Consider the following 18,442-nt stretch of genomic DNA (forward strand, 5'->3'; position numbering starts at 1 on the left):
ATTCCCTGTTTCTTCTGTTTTTGTTGATTGTTTCTTTTTGTCTTAGTTTACCTCTTCAGAGAACGCTGATTCTAGGGTAATCCCTGTGGCTTCCCTGGTAAAGAGACCCTCCACTCCCTTGAAAAATTTCAAAAGAATGTTTATAATCAGATACATTCAAAACAAACTTCTGGTGTAATATTTTAGTTCTAGATAAGTAAGTTTTATTGTTTGCAAAATAACCTTGTCATGGACAAAAGACAACAAATGAATATTATAGCATTAAAACATTCATTCACTCATTCATTCAAATTACTAATTGGTTCTACAAGAAACACTTCTGAGAAATTTTATAGATGACAGTTTTATAGAAATGCTGATAGAGCAAACTGCCAGGCTGATCAATGAAGATGCTTTTATTCTTGCAAAGAACTTTCTAAATTCTGTACAATTATCCATGATTGGATCAATGCAGGAAAACTTGCTTTCTTACGCTGCACAATTGAAAGATAGTTCATGGTTACATACTTTTAAAAACTATCTTGGGAAGAGTGGAAAACACATTTGAAGAAAGACAAGGCAACAGGCATTTCCCTAAAAAGATCTAGGTTTCAATTTCCTAAGTGGGTTGTTATAAATTGCTTTTCTCTTGGCTTTAGATTACTATTTTCTTGGATTTCGCCTGTATTACCAATATTTCTGTCCTCCTCTTCATCTATAGGGATTTTTTTCCAGTACATTTCAGCCAGAAGGCAGGAGAGCAGCTGTCACCACTGGAGAAACCAATTATTTGCCAAATGGATGGGCTTCCGCCTGGATTCACTGGCTGTTTTTCCCAGCATCTCAGGGTACCATGTAGTCAGTTCAGTATAACCAAAGTCTTGTTCAGCTCTGATGCACAGTCATGGGTTTACTCTGCAGCTGATGACGGTTACAAAGACCAAAAATTATATAAACTACATCAACACAAAATCTGGATCTATCCTTGCAAATGCAAATTCAAATTCTTATCATTTCAGTAGAATATAACGTCTTTGTAATCATTTACTACTGAAACTTGATTTTTTTTTTTGACTGTTGATGTGATACTTGAGACACTCTGAACTGTGAAAGGAAAGTCAGAATGATACTCATATAATACAACTAAATAATTCAGATTTTAAACACACAATATTGAGTGAGTTATCTCAACACAGGAAAGAAAAATTTTTCTCAATGGTTTCCTGTGTAAACTTAATATAAGTATGGATATAAAAGTAGTCTTTCACTATGCTTAACACAAAGTATACATTTAATAAATGTTTGGTGAATAAATAAATGGGTGGGTAATTTACTAAATTTGTCTTGCCGGTAGACTGTATTTATATATAGACTCTGTACTATTTTTCAGTTTTTATATCTTATGTTTCACCAATTGATTTATTAAATAATATAAACCATATTTAGTAGAAAACATCTTTTACTTTTTCTAAAGTGAGTCATTAATTATAGGCATGTATTTAATACCTCAATCGTTTTTTATAAATAGGTGCATGTCACACTAAACAACAAATACCTTTGGTTGAAAAATACAGGATGAGATATCCTGTCATTAAATAATTTCCTTCCCTTCTGGCATAGATTTTTAGGATAAATTTATGTATAGAACAAAACTTCTATAAAATTGAGACTATTGTTAAAAATGTATTTTTAAAAATATTTCCAGAGGCTGATGGCAACCTTCCTCAGTGGAATGGGTTTGTTTCTTGTTAAAATGAAAATTGTCACTTATTATTTAAGTGAAAGTTTAGTTTACTTAAGTTTAAAATAAAGGAAATCCATATTCCATATTTCTAATTTTTCTAAGAAAATCATGTACTTATTTTTTCATATATTTATGTAAGACTCAGAGGCAAATGACCTGGGCAGATATATATGCAACAAAGCATGCATTTTTAGGGAACTCATATGAAAAATTTTGATTAGATGAGAAAAAAATGCACATATTCTCAGATGTAACATAATTGCACAGAATGGAAAATTTTTAGACATTATTTTAAAATATGCAGGGATTTACACTGAAACTGACACTTGGAAGAATCTGAAAACCATGACAATAGTTCTGTAAGGGGATGGTAATTTGGCTATATAATTAAATTGGAATGTGTTCAGTAAGCAGATGTGTGCAAATAAAGAAGAATCTAAGCTTCGGGTTTGCACTTCTTGATCTTTCTTTTGTTTGCTTTTTTATGAGGACACCCCATGGCTTTTTGTTGTTGTTGTTTTTCTCCTAACTAAATTAGCTTCCAGCCTAATATACTTCTTAGGGTTTACTCAAAAGTTTTCCAGCCTGCAGAATTCCATGTTGTCAACAGATGGCGTAAGATGTGATTCACCATGCTCAATGACTTCAAAGAAGCAAATTGCTACTGCTGTCCCAAAGTTGGTTTGAAATTATTTCCATGCTACACTTCAATGGAAACAAACTTCATCAGATTTTAAATGTCACTTAAATATGTGACATTATTTGGGAGACAGAACAAGTGGTTTTTGTTTGAATTGTTTTTTTATTTATTTATTTTTTATTTTTTTCATTTAAAATAGTGGCTTAAAGAAAGGAAACATGAGTACGTATTTTTTCTGCCAACCACAATGGACTATCTACTACTCTTTCCACTACTTATATCCCCCGATGGAAGGCTCAAATTGCCAACAAAATGTGAGATAGCATTTTGTATGCAGACAGTTCTCCGCAAATTTGTGGTGTCTGTTATTAGGCTTGTATAAACTGATATAGTTTGGCATTTTAGTGCCAAAATAACATATGGAATTTGATTCTAATATACATTTGGACATACACATAAATGATAAAAACTTTAAAATACAGTAACAGAGAAGAAAGATAATAGGTTTGAAGAATTTAGGGCTATAAGTTACTTTAGCCACCTGTGAGTTTAAACTGCTATTTATTGATGAGTCAATTGGAAACAGGAAGTACAACTTGACTTATCCAAATTATTCATGAGTACCTCGATTTGCAGTGCTCTTGTGAATCACCTCTCTAGTAACAGGGATCTATTAAAACTTTCGTAGGAAATCCATTCCTGCCTCAGTCTTTTCTGGTGATCCCAAGAGAGGAGCAATAATACTGAGAGAAACTAAGACAGTTTTTGTTAATACCTGGACATCTGACACCAACCCTGTTTACTAGATAAACACTTAACTTGCCTAACTGGGCTAGAAATCCTAGAACTGAGGGACTAATTTTACATGGACTAACAGGTTTAGAGGCCTCCTCATTTGAATATTTAACATATGGATAGTACTGTATTGGTGATACTGTTATTGAGAGGTGGGAGGTACTTTTCAGGGTCAAGCAAGATGAGCTAGAAAAAGAGAAGAGAGAGAAGAGGTGGGGAGGGGAAGAGAAGGGATAGGAGAGGAGAAGAGTGGGAAAGGAGAAGGGAGGGAAAGGCGAGGAAGCCATATGCTGTGATTTTGTGAGGTGACTCTATGAAACACCATTCTCCCTCCAAAACTCACGAGCATCGCTTTGTTCATCTCTGAGGTATCTATACAGAGTCTGAACTAAACCAGTATTTATTTTACTAGCTTACTTGACTTTTCAATCTTATTAAAAATGTTCATATTACTTTGCAATTTTTTAAAGGGTGCAAAAATTAAATTTATTTGAAATCGTAAAGAATATAGAAATTTAGAAATTCTCAACCATGTCAACAGAAGACAGTTTGTAATATTTCAAGCAATTTTATGTTATCTTGTATTATACACTACTATATTGCAATATTCAATTTGCATAATAATGTTGAACATTTATGAATAGCTTACCAAATTCATATCCACTGTCCTCCCTAATGATAACATTATTATCAATTATTAGCTTGACTTTTTAATATTGAAGCACAGCGTGAGGCTTTAGAAACATTAAGCCTAGAAAGAGAAATGTAAAATTTCATAAGCAAATCAAATAGTTATTTTCCTGCACACAGGGTTGGAATACCTTGCCCTATCTGCCCTTTTTTATTTGGGCTTATTTTCATTCTTCTCATAAGCACGTCTATTCAACGTCTGTTTATTGACCCTCAAATCAAATGCGTTCGATAAATAATCAAAAAACAAGAACTAGCTGTTTATATATTAAATAATATATACTTTTTTGTTTTCAGAAAATAATACTTTATTTTGTAAGAAGGTCCTAAAATGTTAGATAAGGACAACTGACCAGTAAGTTGTGAGATTAAATTCAAGAATGCACTGCTGTATATGCTAAAATCAATCTTGCACATAACACGTTGAAAATAAACACTAAGATGCAAAGTGTAGCTTCCTAAAATTAAGCTTGTTATTTATACTGTTATGAATGAATCATGAAAAAAAAAAGAGATCACATAATGAATACCAGGAAGGGATGAATGGACACTGAAATTGTTGTGGACAGTAATGACTAGACTCATTCTGTGATATTAGGAATGCACCATTTAAGCCCAAATGTGTGATGAATCTCTCTCTTCTAAGCATGGGATGGAAAAGAGTCTAGCAATTTCTAGGTTGTTGGTTAGGAGTTAGAAACATTTGTATAATTGGGAGCATTTATTTAAAAATGAAAAAAATTATAAAACCCTGAAATAGCATTTTGTTAAATAGTGAAAAATAAAAATTAATATATAGAATGAAGTCAAAGGATAAGGATCTTGAAATAAGTTGCATCCTGATTATTAGTGGTTTCTCTGCAGGTTTAGGTATCAGTTTTAAGAAGCAAAGCTACTCCTACTCTCAAAATATACAAGCACAATCAACTTCAAAGCTCATGAAGGGGCAGCCCTCCAATTCTCCTTAGCTCTCATTCTCATATTCATGTAGGAAATCCTACAAAGCAAGATCGTCTTTGTTCAAGTGTCTTATACAGGCAGTAAATTGACGTGATAAAACTTATACTAGTGACAAATTGATGCAAAAGTTATATATAATGACCTGGTTATGAATATTTTCATTATTTCTTAAATTTGTAGATTTAGAAATAAAAATATATTCAATAAAATTTGATTAAAAGTTCTTACATAAGGCTAAGCACTGCTTAAAATCTACTAGGTAATCCACAGGTCCTTATTGAGTTAATTTTCTAATGAAGTGCTGTAAGACTACATTAGATGCTGTGAACACATCAAAAGAGGGGACAAATACCCACCACTTTCTCTAATATATTAGGTTGCAATTGTATATTATGAAAATTGTGAAGTAATTATTGAAACTAGATATAGAGATTATATACTACCTTTTATTCCAAAATGAAACTGGATCAATCTACATAGAGAACAATTGGATAGCTCAAACTTAGTAGTGTTTTAACTTGATTTAAAGTTTACACACTTTAAATTCGTGTTTTTTGATTTAGTTTTAACGTTTTTCTGTTTGTTCCAGGTTCTCCTGAAGTAGCACAGTCAATACTTTTCCTGTATTTTGTAAAATTATTATTATTATTTTATTTTTAGGACACAGAATTGCAGTAGGAAGAAACTGATGTTTCTACCATTGGGGAGTGAGTAAGTATAAAATTTGCATTTCTGTGTTGGTCCTATGAATTGTTCATAAAAATATTATAATACAAGTTAATGCTATTTCATATGATTATAAAATTTTCATATAAATTACTCATAATTAAGAAAGAAATATGCTTTTTATATTATATTTTACTATTTTTATTTAAAAAAAAGATTACTGGAGGCTGGGCACAGTGGCTTACACATGTAATCCCAGCACTTTGGTAGGCCAAGGCGGACAGATCACCTGAGGTTAAGAGTTCAAAACCAGCCTGGCCAACATGGAAAAACCCCATCTCTACTAAAAATACAAAAATTAGCCAAGTGTGGTGGCAGTGCCTGTAATCCCAGTTATTCAGGCGGTTGCGGCAGGAGAATCGCTTGAACATTGGAGGCAGAGGTTGCAGTTAGCCAAGATCGCACCATTGCACTACAGCCTGGGTGACAGAGTGAGGCTCCATCTAAAGAAAAAAAAAGAGTACTGGAAAAAAAGTCCAAAAAGATAGTTAATAATTTAATGAGGTAAATTGCTTCTAATTTTCCTTGTTGAAAACAAAATCTTTCCTAATTTTAATATAATTCATATTCTTGTTCTCCATTTAAATATAAAAGCATGTTGTGTACAATGATTATGTTTGCCTGTCCAAAATCAATTTCTTCTTTCTTCTGGTAACAGAACAAACATATTCTATAGTTTTCCCCATGAAAACCAATTTCAGATGGTCTCAATGGACTGATCTTATCAATGGACAGACATTATCATCAGATCATCCATCATTAAACCAACCTGACTGGTTCAGTAAAGGCCTCATTATTCAAGTTCGTCCAATTCAATAATTACTTGAGATTTTTCTACATGAATTATAAAGTAAGACTTTATTTCAAAATGGCTTGATTCAAGTAGTAAATTATGTGACTGAGTCTTCAAGGTAACATCATGCCCTCTATGGACAGACGATACCTGAGCATAAAGCTAAATAGAGGTTATTAAAGCCAAGAAATGGAAAAAAAAAGGAAAGCTCTACAATTGAATGAACAACTTATTTCACTTTTGCCCAAACTACATCTTGAGTTTGTCAAATAAATAATTTCCCTTTTATATTTATGATTGTTGTTGTAGTTTTAAATTTGTTTAAGCTACTTTTAGTTGGAATCCAGTAAAGTCAAAAGAAGATACATTATTAAAATAATCTGAAATTACAAAATAATAATAATAAAATAAGATGAACAACATGTGAGAAAATTCTCACATCCGGAGATAGATAAGTTCAAGTGCTAGAACTGAGATTGTGAAGGGATAGAATCATCAACCTACAAAACACCTTATTATTAGAATTCATAAAAACTTGACAGTTGGAAGACCTAGTAGGATATGAAAGTGCAAACAAACTGGGAGACGGGGACCCTTTAGGAACTTAGATGATTATCAGACTTTCTCTTAACTAAAATTGTAGTAATAGATGATTTGGGGTAAATTACTAATTATTATAAACCTCTGTTTATTTTTTTATAAAATAGCAACAATAACAGCATCCTAGGACTGTTTTCAAGATTGGATGAACTAATAACCACAAAAATAAAACGTTTGGCACAATTCCTGGAAGCATTCAAATAAAAATAAAACTACTATTATTCCCCTAAGGAGTCAATGTTCTAGTCAAATGAAGCAGAGAGCACAGAATGATTTCAGCTCCAACAGAGAAACTGAAGAACACTGCATAAACAAGGCAGGAGCTTCATAAGGACTGGCTCTGCACAGCAGGGTTGAGGAGAGACAGTCTAACTGGAACCCAGGTCAAAGCCTTCATGGGCAACCAGACAGAAACGTGAGGACAATGAGGCAAAATCTGGATGCACCTACTGGTGAATAATGATTTATTAATATATCATCCACTTTGCTGAGGAAAACCCAGGCCACCTATTGGGCTAGAGGAGTCAAGGATGTGACTGCAAAATGACTTCTTAGCTATAGGGATTAAGAGAGACCAGAATAACTGATCAAAATGATTCCTTAGGGATTAGGAGAGACTAGAATCATTTATCAAAAATGTCTCACTCCATAAGCACATACAAAAAGCTTACACTCTTTCTAAGGAAGTGGACTTATTGATTAGTGTATTATGTGGAGGAAAGATTACCAATTATCCCTTCTCATATTCTTCTGCCTCTACTTTCAGGTTAACATTTACCCCCCAGAAATAATGTGTCTCAAGATAAATGACAGTTCATATCTCTGACTAGTCATTGACGCCTATGCCTGGAAACAAAAAGAGAAAATGAGGTTGGGCCTCATAGCATCTTCTAGAAATGATGAAAATTACACCAAAGAAACTCCTTACCGATCACCTGGACTCAAACCATTTAGAATGCCTGCTCCTAATTCTCCTTTCCATGACAGTGTGGCTTTCCTCAGACTAGTTCATCCACCTTCACAGCTGTCATACTAGAAGCTAAAAATTATATTCCATTGGCTTTTCCTTTTTTTAGATTTGCTTAAAATGTGTTTAATCATTATTAAATTAACAAATTCATATTGAGTATAAAATCATAATTCTACCCAAATTAGGAACAAAAAAAGTTGTTGTTTGCTTGTTTTTGCTTTTTTTAATTGACTGGTGCAAGGCTGAATCTAATTAATATACTGAAAATAATATATGTTAAACCCAAACATGCAAAATTATTTATACTTTTTCCCTTCATAAATACGTTAATTAAATTCACAATTATATGAAATCCCTGAACACAAGCTATATTTTGCTCACCGTCCAAGGTTGAGGTCCTCATTGAGGGAGTAACATGGAAAGATTCTTCTCAACACTTTACAATGCAAGATATTACAATCCTAAGTCATCCCTCAGGGAACACCAACTAACCAGGGTTGAAATCCTCACAATCAGTACAGGAATAAGACTCTCCCAAGAGTTATTCTTTGCACTTTCTATCTGAATGAAAACGGTTCTCAGGTGGAGGGAGTTCCAATTGTTTTGCTAAAAACACCTTTAGATATGACCAGTTTAGCCACAATTCCAAATCTCATGTAAAGGACACTTAATGTTATTTTTTCTATATAGATGACCTCTATATCTGAGAAGAAGTGCCCCTATAATGTATAACCTCAATAAAAAATTGCCTATAATAGAAAGAAAACATGAATGATTTCTAAAATTGATATGAAACATTGAAACATAAGAACACATTGAAATTGTCTTAAAATGGATATCACAGACAATTAAAAAGCCATCCCAATTTTCCCTGAATCTAGGATGAGCTGTCTTTATTTCACCATCAGTGGCCAAGGTGAAATGGCCAGATGTCTCAGCTTGAGGGGCCAATCCTTACTTCTTAATAGGCTGGCTCTGGGTCCACGGCATTTTGTCAGACTGCAGTACATTCTGATGTTATTTCTCATCAGTTCCCTCTCTTAGTGTCTCTGCCTGCTTCCCGGATCCTGACCCTCTGTCCCTCTAAGCTGCACATTTATATAGTTTCATCAAATCCCCATCAACTCTAGGGCAGCCCAATCTGGCACCTGAAGAATATGTTCAAATGATGAGCCCTGAAGGTTGAAAACCTTTTGTTTAGTGCCAGAGCTCTTATTAAGCCAACCACCTGGTTCCAAAACATATCTACCCAGGGCACAGAAAGCTGGTTATGAGGAGTCCACATGACGTTTTTCTATATGACACTGAATTTTCTACAGTTTTGTTTTGTCTTGGATAATCAATCCTATTTCATGTGCCTACAATTGTTTATCTCCCAATTACAGATTTTGTTTTGTTACCAAATGGAAATACGTGTATGGACAAAGAACAGAGATGGACATAAATGAGAGAGGAGCGTAAATGGTTTTGCAGTCTCTTAAATGAAAAAGAGTATCCAAAAGGAAGTGTTTCCTTGAATATAAAATAAGGGTGGTATTTCAGGTTTAAAACAAAGTATTCACGTTTGAAATAATTTTATCCTGACATTTTATCTTATTGGGGAATGTCCATAAATAGGAAAAAAAAATCAATAACCACTATCTGCCATATATTTAAAACTTTGGTTGATACCTCCAGTGATATAGCATGTATGTGAAATAGACACTCTGTAATAGCTTGCAGTCTTTGTTAAAAAAAAAAAAGTGCCAAAATTTTAGAACACAAAAATAATACTACCATTAATATCTAATTTTACATAATACAAACTATGGGTACTGCATGTGTTTAGAGGAGACCAGAGAGAACTTAAGAAGCCCTGAAAACTTCATGACGGTACTTAAAAGGATCCTGAGATATTAATAAAATTTGAAAAGGTAAAAGAGAGAGGGAAGAGCATCCAAAATGCTGTTGGCCTTGAGAGATCCTAAGTGGAAAACCCAGTTGAGTACAGATATCTGACCTCAGAATTTTGAGATAATAAACAGATGCTGTTTCCAGCTGCTAGGTTTGTGGTGATGTGTTACAGAGCAATAGAAAACGAATACACAAATCACTGTGTCATCCTGAGGGTAACAGACACATTGCAATATTACCTAGAAATCATAATTTCTTCATTTTTATTAACACATGTAGTATTATTTCAGGAAATACTCATAAGAATCTTTAAGGTCATACTTGAAAATTAGTAAGATGCTCTTTGTTTTCCTACTCTAAGAGCTGGCTTGTGATACACACACAAGTCCCATCTCTTTTTACCTGGACTTCGTCTCTAAGTAAGGGATGAAAACATTTGGAACTGAGTCATCTGAAAATTGGCCTTCTTACAATCTATCACATTAGTTATAAATTCCCTTTGACTTTCAACTTCTTCATATAATTTCAATAATTTTTTTTTGTTAAATTATGTTGTTTTCTGTTGCTTGTACCAGATAAACCATACTATTATTGTGAGCTTCTCCTGTAAAATGAATACTTTAAAATTTAATCCTACTCATTTAAAACACATAAAACAAGATACCATCACAGTCATCTCTCTCAATTCCTGTAACGTGTGATTTCAAGGTCATTAAAATAGGTCAGTAGGGATGGAAATAAAACTACACTTTAGACTGTGAAAAATATAATTTGCTGCTCAATTTCATATCTTCAGCAGGTGCCAGTAGCTGCCTTGACTGGTACAGGACTCTCTCAGTCTGTTAAATCACTTAGAGTTTATGCCTTCCATGTTGCCTTTGCCTCAATTTCTAGCTACACACCCAGCTCACGATGAGTGTTTTCATTTCAAATGAAGGAAATGAGGTTGAGTAAATTGGAATTCCCTTCTTTTGATTTCTAGGCAAATATTAGCATGGTTTAAGATAAAATTGTAATTCAACAATAAAAAAAAATTGGAGAAGGGCCTTTTCTTCCTTGGGTTCTACTTAGTCTGGAAATTGTTTTGTCCAGCTGAATTTCTGTCATTCTCAATTCATACTGATAAATTTCAGTTCTCTACTATGAAATAAAGTAGATTATGAGTTTCTAACCTTTGATGTATGTTTGCCAGATGTGAGCATGTGGGTCAAAAATCTCTTTAATCATTGAGGATGTGCAAAAACACTCACTAGAAATGTTCCTATCTTTCACAGAACAAGCCTAGAGGCACTAATTAAGTAGTCAGTACAAATTAACATTAGAAACCTGTGCAGATTTACTTGTCTAGGGAATCTACAAACCCAACGCCTACATAATTTCTTTTTCCTTATAGTTCTTAAAAGAAGAGTTAATATTACTCTTCTAACTTCTGGCAGCATTATCTCTCATGCTTACTGGTTATACATTATAAATATTTTCACTTGAACCATAAGCTAATTTAATTTTATAATCACCAAGTTCACTATACCAGCAGGTTTCTGCATACTGTCTCCTGAACATGAATAATTAGCCATTGTAATCTTTAAATGAAAGTTAAAAAACTCTTTGATGTCTCTTCCTCTAAAATCTTTCATGAAACCACAGGAATTCCACTACTTATGAAGAATGGAATAATGAAGAAGATGTTAATTTTTGCTGAGTTTAGCTGTTTTTGCTTTTCTGGGTCATTCAGTCTGAGTTGAACATGTAATCTAAGGGATTTTCATGGTCAAATGCCTTTCTTAAATGAAAATTAAAGTGGTAGATATTTTAAATGAAGCTCTCTCTCTTTTTTTGTACCCAAGGATAATAAATTTCTCACTGTCTGGTATAATGGGAAGTCTGTTGAATTTATAATCAGAAAATCCTGAGTTTGAATTCCTACTTGCTCATTTAACTGTGTGATCTTGTAATAAGTTCTTAAATTTTCTGAATCTTAGTTTACCAGTGCACAAGTGTGACTACTGATAATTTATGCATTTGTAAAATAAAAATTACTGAGATGAATTTGCTTCAAACTTTGAAGAGAGGACTCATTCCCTCAGTTGTTGCCTCAATGGGGAAATGTGCTCAGATCTCCATCCCTCTTGTGTTATCCATGCTGTTGAAGAGAAGAGCACTTGCCTTGCAATGCTGAAGGTATAAAAGTATGATGCAATAATTTTAGAAAGATATTAATTGAATTATTGTAGAAGAAGTCACTATTAAAGTAACAACAATTGAATCTAGAATCTCAGAGCTCAAGTATCTGATTGGTTCCTTAGAAGCTGAATGTTCTAAGCTTAGTTATTAATCTTTCTGAAATTCATCTTCTTTAGTTTAAAGAAGACAAAATGTGGTGATGAATGCAAATCTCTTTGAATAGCAAAGGCCTAATGCAAATTTAAGACATTCATTTTAGGTGTTGACATTATTATATTATTATTATTATTACTACTACTACTATTTGCAGTCGATCTATCACATACAACTTATTGTAGGTTTTATTCATCTTGGTCATTAGTAAAATGTTGCCTGATATTCTTGTGTTTCAAAAATCCACTGCTATTTCCATTAGAGAATAGTGAGCGGGGCCAGACACAGTGGCTCACCCCTGTAATCCCAACCAACACTTTGGGAGGCCGAGGTAGGTGGATCACCTGAGTTCGGCAGTTCAAGACCAGCCTGACCAACATGGAGGAACCCAGTCTGTACTAAAAATACAAAATTAGCCAGGCATGGTGCTGCATGTTTGTAATCCCAGCTACTTGGGTGGCTGAGGCAGGAGAATCGCTTGAACCCAGGAGGCGGAGGTTGCCATGAGCTGAGATCACGTCATTGCACTCCAGCCTGGCAACAAGAGTGAAATTCCATCTCAAAAACAAAAAACAAAAAACAAAAAAGAGTAGTGGGTGTGATGTAGTTGCCCGAAGAGTGGTTATAATGCCTAGCATAGCTCTCTTGCATCTGAGTGGGTCTATGTACATAGATCCTACACATGGAATGCGAGCAGAAGTGAGTAATTGGTTTCAATCAAAAAAGGTAAGGACTGCTTTGGTGAATAATATAGTCAGTTAAAAATATGTATTCTCTGCTTTAAACAACAATAAAAGCCCAAATAATAGTAATTTAACTATTCATGTAGCAAGGTCTGAGAAGAAAACTGTCCTATGTGTTAGACCACAGAGGAACTTCTCCCAAAACAGGGCCATGAAATCTTTGTTAATGAAACATGAGTAAGAGTTGTACAGGGAAGAGGCAAATAGAGCTCAAAATAGTGTGAACGGATGACAAAAAAAAATTGAAAAAGAAAAAATACCACCTCTAAGACACAAAAGAGATTGCTGAGACTGATTAAGAAAAAGCCAATATGCTTGGAACAGAGAGTGAGACAATGCACTTTTAATAAATAACTATATTGCTTAATTATTGTTATTTTTTAACTTTTAGTTTCAAAAGGTAAAGGTAAATGCATTACTGTAAGTGTTCATTTCTTCTGTCAGCAAAAAAATTAAAAGAAAAAAGAAATCTGGTAGAAATAAATATGTTTTACATATATACTTACACATATATATGTGTGAATCTTGAAATTTAACTAGTATGAAAGATTCTGAATTGAAAGATACCACCTTACCAAAGAACTTGCAGTAAATGTTAAATTTTTCATGATAGAGAATCACAGAGGCAATAATTGAGAGTTCATAATTTTCTCCAAGTAGTTATAAAAATGGATTTGTCTTTTTATTATAAACAAAAAAAATTAGAAAATAATAACTGGACGTTTTCCATAGAAGTCTTTGAAATAATTTTAAAACAATAGTGACAGTTTTAGTTTTCAAGTTAACAGTCATTTTATTTCAAATTATCATTGTTCCCATTTTTAAATGTCAGATGAAACGGATTCTTTTCTGTCTCCCAGCTTAGTCACATAGAAAAATGGTAAAATAAAACCTGCTCAATCTTTGGTCTGTTGAGCAAATGTTGAGATTGTAGTAAACACAAATGAAACACATTTTTAAACAATGAGAGAAGTATCTAGTCTTTCTAGTGGTAGAATAAATCTAATGAGGATTGCTGTTTGACCTGGGAGTATCCAAGTCTCTCCACTCACTTTGAAAGACTTTTTGTCCTGTTTATTTGCACATGATTATTTGTTCTTTAGTTCAGCCAGAGAAGCTCACATTCAATGCAGATTTTATTATTCAAAGTAATTATTGAAAAGTAGGGTTTAATTCTTATTATAGAAATAAAGCAATCAAAGCTTAGGGGATCCAAAGTCATACAACTCTTTAAGTGTCAAGGTAGGGATAACAACTACGACAAGAATAATAACAGTTTGAGTTAAATAATTAACGCTAGACACTGTAAGAGTGCGTAAGTGGGTTGGCTAATTTCATCTTTATAATAACCCTATGACATGTGTCCTGTCATCCCAGTTAGCAAAAGTAAACCTAGGCACACAGAGACGAAGTAACTTCTCCAAGGTCAAACCGCATTTTTTTTTTTTTTTTTTTTTTTTTTGAGACGAAGTCTCGCTCTGTCGCCCAGGCTGGAGTGCAGTGGCGCGATCTCAGCTCACTGCAAGCTCCGCCTCCCGGGTTCAGGCCATTCTCCTGCCTCAGCCTCCAGAGTAGCTGGGACTACAGGCGCCCGCCACCTCGTCCGGCTAGTTTTTCGTATCTTTTAGTAAAGACGGGGTTTCACCGTGTTAGCCAGGATGGTCTCGATCTCCTGACCTCGTGATCCGCCCATCTCGGCCTCCCAAAGTGCTGGGATTACAGGCTTGAGCCACCGCGCCTGGCCCCAAACCGCATTTTGACCATTTGGCGTGGTGTTAGAGGCTATGAGTGACTCCTCCACACTTTCACTCATGAAAAAGAGGCTTCTCCTTTTGCAGAACAATGAGTATGGGTAGAAGAGAGCGGGTTTTCATCGGAAGGGATATCAGATTCTTCAATATCATTATCCTCTGCAACAAGAAATAGAAGCATAGGCACCAACGTGCTGGCCTGTTTTTAAATCCGAAAAGGCAGATCTTATTTTTAATACACTGACCTAATTGCATGTGGTGATCCAAGGTCAGCAAAAAACTCCAGAGAGTGTCTGAAGTATCAAGTAAGTTTATGTTGGGCAGAGGGAAAGCAGAATGATCTCAAGGCAGCGTTTCTCGAGTTTACCTTTAATTGTTCACCCAGAGCCATCACACTCTATTAGACTAAGCTGACAATCTCTGGTAAAGGGTGGAAGAGGATTGGGATGCTGAAGAGAGACGAAAAATACTAGGTTAGCATAAAAATATATTTCTCAACTTTTCAGAAGGATGCTGGCATTATGGCTAACGTTCCACAATAGCATCATCAGAAATCTCACTAGCAGTACTTCTGTATTATTTCCAGAGCTTTAAAAAAGTGAAAATAACAGATAATTTTGATTGTGTCAGTGAGGCCAATCTGTATCAGATATCAAAAATAAAAGATATTTCCACAGAAATCTGGAACAAAAATGGATATTCCCTATCACCAGTTTTTTGTAACTTTTTTCTGAAAAGATTTTATTCTAATATAAAGAAACATAAATAAATAAATGTAATAGATGAAGAAACTAATACAAATAATTTGTGATGGTGTTTATGTAACAACCTATGTTAACTAATATGAAAGTTCATTATAATGTCAGGTTCAACATGATTACACACACACACACACACACACACACACACACACAGCTTTCTTATGTACCAGCTGTAAACCAAAAAAAATAAAAAATATTTAAAAAATTAGTTCATACATGTCTTTGCATATCTGTGTGTTATAGCTCATTTTATTCTAAGTTTATGACTCCTGTATGCAAATCTCTACTTAATATGTGTGCTTATATAGCTCATGTTCCAAATTCAAAGCTGAATTCTGAATTTTTTTATTGGTCACATTAATTTCGGCGAAAATTTTTTCACTGGTTTATCTGTTAGTCTAGGTTTTAAAAACTGTCGATACCTTTACCACTTCCTTAATACTTCAAGAAAATTCATCATGAGGATTTAATGATCCTTTCTCCTGCATTTCTATCTCTCTATTTACTTGCAAGACACATAGTAAATATCTCTTTTGTTCTGCTGTAAGCTTCTACCTAATCTCCCCATCTGCATTTCTCCTGTATCATTATCATATAGCAACTGAGTGATCTTTTCACAATATAAATCAGAGGACAAAATGTACTTTGCTGCTTACAATTTTGTATGGTATCTCTTGGACTTAATAAGATATAAATTCCTCCTCATGGCCTATGATGGCTTTTATAGTCTTGTCCATAATCTTTGATGACATCTTGTATGATACCCTCATCCCCTACACATTGCTTTCTCCACTGAAGATACATTAATTTTATTTCAGTTTTTAATATATTACCGAAATTTCCTCCTGTATAATTGTCACAGATTCAATATCTTCTGTCTGAAATGTTTTCCTCCCTACCCTTCCATTAAGCCTTTTCAAACTCTCATTTTTCCATTAGGTCTGAGATTGAATGTCAATTCCTTGGAGTGACATTAAAATATCCAGTGTAAATTATAGAGTCCATGTGATTGCAACAGGTTTTTTTCTGGTCATCACTGTGTAAGTGTATGAAAAAATTGCAAACGCTTCTCAATATACTATGATAGTTCATCACTTTTTTGAATAAATATTACATACATTAATTTATTTCCATCCCAGGAAACTCTAGAGGAATTATGTATAAAATAAAATGATAAAAATATTGTAATTAATTATGGGAAAACAGAAAAACTTACCTGCATATAACAAAAAGTAGAAATTGTAATGGCCATTAAAATATTGTATATTCATTGTAAATTAAAGAGTAATGTGAGTTTATTTAATGCCTAACATTTTCCTTAAAATAAAATACTGACTGTCAATGTTTGCAAAGATTCAGGGAAAATATAAATTTCATAGATTTCTAGTGTAAGATATAATTGTTAAAACAATACCAGAGAGTAGTATGGTGATATTTCAAGGTGTAAACAGATACTAACATTGTTAACGAGGGATTCCACTTAGAAAAGTCTACCTTTCAAAATAGATAAATGTGAATAAACTACATATGTGAGTTATCATTATATTTAAAATGCAGTTTTTATAAACTTAATAACCCCACTCACCCAATGCTAACTTTTTAAAATTTTTTTTTTTAATTATAGATGCCAAAGCTACTTTGATAAAATCGAAGCATTTGAAATATTTCAGAATAATTTTTTGGGCATATTTCTATTGTAATTTTCTATTATAAAAACACTTTCATCAAGTAAATGGAAGTTATTAAAATATTTTTGCCATGTCTTAAAGCCTGTGCTACGAAACTAATCTTTATTGTAAGAATAACAGAAAGAATTGAATAATATAAATCGGAAAGGGTTATTACCAAATTTAAGTTTTTTAATGGACAAGAGTATGGAAACTGTTTTAAAGAAGGCAAGAGGGAAATTGTGGGATATACGTGAATATATAGTTAAAGCTTCGCCGTAACCTAAACCAGATATGAAGACAAGCTGAACCAGAGTAACGAGTAAAGACAAAGAGAACAGAGAGAAGTATTTTATTCAACTGATATTCAGCAGGTATAAATCAATACTTTTTTAAGTGATTGATTGAATTTGAGGTTGAGAGTTAGCAATCGCGGACATGACTCTGACATCTATGGCTGAGGAGTGATAATTCCCTTTACCTAGATAAAAGAGAGAGAGAGAGAGAGGGAGAGAGAAATACCCATTGTGAAGATTGGCATAAGTTGAATGGGAAGTGGGATAAGATACTGAACTATGCTTTAACCTGTTGGTTTTTAAGTGCCTTTGAGGAACATCAAGAAGTGCGTGCTGGACAACAAATATAAGTTTGAAGGGCATTGGGATATAAATTATATTTGATCTATATAGAGAAGACACAAAATCACTAAGGGAGATAGTATGAAATAAAAAGAAAAGAAAGTCCAACAGGGTGCTTCAAACTATAGCACTTAAAGATTGTGTGGAACTCTAAAGAAACGTTTTTGTATGTTTACCTAAAATATTTTCATCTTGTGAATGGATATTATCATAGTAGCTATGCTGAAATCAATCATTTGAAGCGCAATGTCATATTTTTTATTATGACCACTAATATATATGGTGCTTGAGGTCCCAGGACATATCCATTAAAAGCCTATTTACCCACAAAACACAATTTGAACAGAGTACTAGATAGAAACAAAAGTAACAGGTGTTTGAGAACACAATCCAGAAGCATGAAACATGAGTTTTAGGGTGTCTATGTAGGAAACAGTTGCTAAAGCAAGGCTTGCATCATACCTAAAGGCTAAATAACAAGATGGATAAAGAGAAAGCCTAGAATTTATACAATATAGAGAGATATGAGATATGTAGACAGGATAGACCCATAAAAAATGTACAAAGCAAACATGAATATGTAGAGAGGTATATATACGTTTTTTCCACAAAGGGAAATATTGAGACAACATTCAATTGTAACATGAATTGCTGTGAAGACATGTAAAGCATGTTAACCTGATTTGAATGTTTTAGTCAAAATGTGTGATCTCCAATTTACAACCCATGAGACATAGAAGTAATCCACTCTTGCTTTC

The sequence above is a fragment of the Piliocolobus tephrosceles genome, chromosome 18, assembly GCF_002776525.5.
Source record: "Piliocolobus tephrosceles isolate RC106 chromosome 18, ASM277652v3, whole genome shotgun sequence".
Classification (NCBI taxonomy): domain Eukaryota; kingdom Metazoa; phylum Chordata; class Mammalia; order Primates; family Cercopithecidae; genus Piliocolobus; species Piliocolobus tephrosceles.